This window comes from Bidens hawaiensis, unplaced genomic scaffold (genome assembly GCF_021521415.1).
Source record: "Bidens hawaiensis isolate Kalapana, Puna unplaced genomic scaffold, B.hawaiensis_p1.1 tig00002273_1, whole genome shotgun sequence".
Taxonomy (NCBI): domain Eukaryota; kingdom Viridiplantae; phylum Streptophyta; class Magnoliopsida; order Asterales; family Asteraceae; genus Bidens; species Bidens hawaiensis.
Genome location: NW_027491121.1, coordinates 2,109,289 through 2,114,820, shown reverse-complemented (window position 1 = coordinate 2,114,820; position 5,532 = coordinate 2,109,289).

The following is a 5,532-nucleotide window of genomic DNA, read 5'->3' as shown; positions in this document are numbered from 1 at the left end:
TGAGGGTATACAAATGTGATAACTTCGGAAGACCGGAATCAATCTTTTGCTCCTCAATGATTCTCTCGATAGTGATGAGAACCCTCCAAACCATAGGCATGGCCTGTATGTAGGATATGCCGGTGGAATCGAAGAAGCTTTGAGTAAAAGACGGAAAAGGGTATTTGTAGCCGATCATAAAAGGAGTCGCCGGAAAGCAGACCCAGACCTTGGAATATAAATCACATCTGACACTGGATTCGTAGGGTCAGAATAAGGTTTTCGGGGGAAACAGTGCGCGAAAATCATCAACCTCTGGATCCATGAGTTTGCAGATTTCGGTAGACGGGTTGGCCAACAGACATTGGGGTTCCATTTCCGTTAACTCAAAACCGTCGGAGGTTTGTTCAGAAGGTTTAGAGGGAGACGGAGAAGAAGAAGACGAAGCAGCAGACATGGTAAAAGAAAATAAGAGAAAAGTAAGAAGGATACCTGATGCGTCAGATGAAGGTGTGTTTATAATCAAAGATATAGGGCGGCATATATAGACGGTTATAATTAACCTGGGGGCTAAATGGTAAATATCCTGGCAAAACCGTCCCATCTATCAGTTTTCGCAGTAATTTTGAATTACAAAATGACAGCTGTATTCCACTGTCACCCGCCATTTTGGGGGCAATTGTTAGGGCATGAATTTTATGCTGAGGATCCTTAATCCTTAACTATCTTATGGATAGATTATCCTTGAGATGTGTATCAGGGTATAAAGGATCAACGATCCTCAGTATTATTTGTTTACTAAGGATTGCGATTAGTATGGTGATGTGTTAGACAGGTATAACAATTCTAAGACGTACTTACATCAATTATCCTCATGGAGTCTCATCTAGCTGGAGTATGAATCTAGGATCCTTATTCAACATAGTTATTAATGGACGATTTCATGTGAAGACGAACGGCTCTTAGACTTGTTCTCCCACTTATCTCGCTATTGGACTTTTGTGGCACGTGTTCAATTACAACGTTGGGAGAAGGTGGAAGACTAGCGAGATTATAGGAGTAGTTGTTAATTTGTTATATTCATTTTTTCTATATATACGGAGTTGAGATCAACATTAGAACACGCACAATCACTCGTTTCCTAGCTGCTAAGATATTTGTATTCAGTCACATAGTATTTGTTGATCATCCATTCCACAACCCTTGTAACCGAATTTTTTCTATTAATAAACTTGACGGTGATAGTTTTCACCGTCCGGGGGTTTTTTGTGCCGGAGATTACTATAATCACGTAACATCCGACCAAAGATCATCTCGTTAAGCTTTGACCGAAGCAATTTGACCAAAGTTTATCTTGCTAGTTTTTGACCGAAGTAAAGATTATCGTAATTAAGAGTTTTTTCCCTCGTGATCAAATCCTCGTGTTCATCAAGATTTCATTTATACAACCGCTATTATCATGTTAGAACTATACCTCACTTGACAGATTTGGATATATTATCCTTAGCTGATTTTTATCCAAAACAATAAGAGAAACCATTAAAAGCTCTCTGGTTGCTGCATACCTTCTCTTAAGCCACAAGATTGTTTTATTTGTAAATAAATATTTCTCATGCATCTGACCTGAATTCACGGGAATGGGTCTTACCAAACCCAGATAACCCTAAAAAGAGTTATAACATTTCATTAAATTAAAATTAATTTCACCAAATATTTGATATGAAAATCGTATAAAATAGGGATATGTAGATAGATAGATAGATAGATAGATAGATAGATAGATTGTCACACCCTCACTTAAGGCCTAGGCGTGTGACCAATAGTTGGTACCTGTTTTGTAAATAAACCAGAGTTGCGGGTTTCATTTTAGCGGAAGTCTTTAATTAAATATTATTATATTGAAAACTTATTAAAAACTCGGGTTTAAATACCCGTTTGATATTTCAAATACATTTCTTTATAAAACATAACCCTTTTTAATATTTTGAAATAAAATATCTGAGCCATCAGATAGCATCCACTGACTATAACTCCAATCTTCTATTTCTTCTTGTTTGTCTGTTTTAACCTTTCTTGTTTTCCTGTAAAATGGTTAGAAAATACGTCAGCAACGAATGCTGGTGAATGACGCTGACTCTTAAAATATCTTTTCAATACCTTTGTGAAACCAATAATAGTACCTTTGTGACTACTCATTAGGCACCCAACTAAATTGGGATCAAATTACCCTAAGTACCATGTACAATTAATTATATACACAATATCATTTCTCTGAACAGTCCCGTAGACCTTCAGAGGCATGTTGATGATATGCATGGCCTCGGGGAAATGCCGAGTCACCATGTATGTTTGGATCCAGACACATGTATACTCTTAATCAGAGTGTCCGTTTCTTATGATTGTACACAAAGTTTTAAGGATTCGCAAAATCCTATGCAAACATTCTGACTCAATATGAAAGGTTTGGGGCGTATTCACCTTTTCTGTTTATAATCAGTATTCTGATACTGATTCCTGTTTTTTGTTCTCTTCTTCTGTTTTGTTACCTCGGACCTATAGTACGAGAATAACATTTGTATAAATAACTAAATCATCGATCTAGCTTTAGACCTTTAGTCTATTTTGGTATAACTTCAACCTTGATAAAATCATTTTTTTATATAAAACATATGGACCTTTAGTCCTCTTCTTTATTTTATCAATTATATGCTACGTTTCTTCTTCAGGAAGAAACATCTATACTGATTTTCTTCTTCAAGAAGAAACATTATTTAACTATACTCTTTGAATATTATATTTCTTAATATTAAAGAAATATTAAGAAATTAATATTAAGAAATATAAAACATATGGTCTGACACGTGTACTACCCTGCTGCCACGTGTCACCAGAGTGTGACACGTGCGTGATACGTCATCACGGCCCATCGCGCTACGTGATGGCCATCTCCTTGGACTCATCGCGTATCGAGATGGGTCCCTGTAGACAAATTTTCATTTTCAGTCCCTTATCTTTGATAGCTTGTCATACCTGGGTCTAGTTCTCGTTGTCCAAATATACTAAGGCGGCTCGCGGTGATGTGAGCGTGCGAAGTGCAAAGTGCGCCATCAAAGGGCCACATTGCGCCCAACGCCCTTCGTCGTCGCCTTCGCCCTCGTCCTTGTTCTCGTCCTCGTCCGAGCGCGTGCGCGTTGGGTAATACGCACCCTCCGCTAGGACTACTTGGTGCATGATATTCATAAAATAATATTACTATGGAAAATCTCTTCCTTATAAATAGCTTCCATTTCTTTACCACTTTCCATGTGGGATGGGATTTATATTCCTTATTTATACCCAAGTAAAGTGCTTCCACTTTCTTACATCCTTCCATGTGGGATGGAGTTTCCTTTCCCATTTTATTAATATGGAAAAACTTAACTTAGGAAATATTTAAATTTTCCTTATTTCTCTTATATTTCATTATTTAATATTTTCTCATGACTTGTCTTGATATTATTTTTGATCCCTCAACTTTCCTAACTTGTCAAATTTGGATCGAAATTTTGGGGATGTTACATAGATAGATAGATAAAAAAATCCAATACAGTAATATCTTCTCGTACATTACGTACGCGACATCCTTAACCCTTGATTTCAAAAAATACGCTTTGGCAAATTTGTAAATGATTTCAATTCGTTTCCATCCTAATTAACCATCACGCCTATTCAACCATCGTAACCGACACCATTTGTAGACACCACTTCAGTTGAACTAGAATTTGGGAATTTTTTTCAGTTGATAAAAGTTTAAATACATTCCATATTTGTTCATATGATGGAATTGATGGTCAATTAATGATTTTTTGATGAATACAATATTATATGAAATGATTTTAGTGTTCAAATTCATGTTACAGAAATGTTAATTTTATATATGAGCTTCCAAACATTTAAAGGTTTGTTAAAGTGTTTTAAAGTTTTTTGTTTTTGGGTGTTAAATTTTTTGAACTGAACTTCTTAAATTTTTGTTCTGAACTTCTTAGTTTTGGTTTTAAAGTTCTTAGTTTTTGTTCTTAATAAATTCTTAGTTTTTGTTCTAAACTTCTTAGTTTTAGGTTTTGTTCCGATCTTCTTGGATTTTTGTTCTGAACGTTTAACGGTTTGTTCATGTGTTTCTAAAGTGTTTTTGTTTCTGGGTGTTTAATATCTTGAACTAAACTTCTTAAATTTTTATTCTGAACTTCTTAGTTTTTGTTATGAACTTCTTAGTTTTAAGTTTTGTTATGACCTTCTTAGATTTTAAGTGTATTCATTTTGGTTGAAAATTTGTTACGAATATTTTTAGATCTTCGTTTTGAACGTTTAAAGTATGTAATTTGTTTATTGTCAAAATTTTGTGGTTTTTCACACTCTGTTTCTACAGTTTTATTAATTTTTGAATACGTAATTTATCAATTGATTTGTTGGAAGGTACTGTTGGGTGTAGATTTTTCATCCTCAGGATTGACTACGATTCAAAGATTCCGAGCTATCCTGCCAACGCTGATGTTCCGAGGATGATATTTGACTAATTCAATTGTCCTATATTATTTTTATTTGTTTTGCAGATAAGACCACGTGATTAATGTGACTATAAGAATGTGGGATTGCAACGGATATTATTTGAACTTCATCAACTTGAACGTGGGCAAGCAATGGATCATGGAAGAATTAGTCTAGGGTTTCCGGAATATTCAGAATTTCAGTTGTAACTTTTTCTTATTTAAACGGGCTGATAGATACGTTTAGATCACACACTCTCACTAGTTAGCTACTAGCAATCACTGTAACACTTAGCATTCGATTTTCTATCAGCTCCACCATTTGTAATCATCCTTTTACTATTAATAAAAGTGACGGTGATAGTTTTCAACATCTGGGGTTTTTTGTGCCGGAGATTATCATAATCAAGTGCTTTTTCCCTCGTAATCAAATCGTTGTGTTCACTCATTTTACCATCAAACACTCTACCTCACATACTAATTTGATCAAAAGTTACTTTGTTAATTTTTTACCGAAACAAGTTGGCGCCCACCGAGGGGCAATCGGTGCTTTGATCATTATTAACCATCAATCTAAACCCTACTTTCAATATCCACAACATGTCTACCCAACCGAAAATTGTTTCTTCTTCTGTTGCGGCTTCGGATTCCTCTGTGAGGCCTTCTATGCCTCCTCCTCCTGCGGGTGGTATCCCAAAGAAACCTGACAACACTCAGAAGAAAGCCGTCACTCCGGTGTTCGCGGAAACGAGACCATCTCCCCAGTATCCCATTATGGTATCTAATAATGAAATTTTGTCTATATATAAGCGATTACCGGAACGGATGGCTCGCCAGAACAAGACCAACCAGATGCTGGTGAAGGATATGGAAGATATCAGAAAAGCCAAGAAGCCGGCGGAAGAATTCACACCATTAATCCCGAGATCTCTGGATTTCACTCCTCCAGGATCCTCAGGATTGGTGCGTCCGGAGTCAACCACGGCGTACAACCCTGGATCCTCGCTCTTCCAACACTCATGGTCTGCAG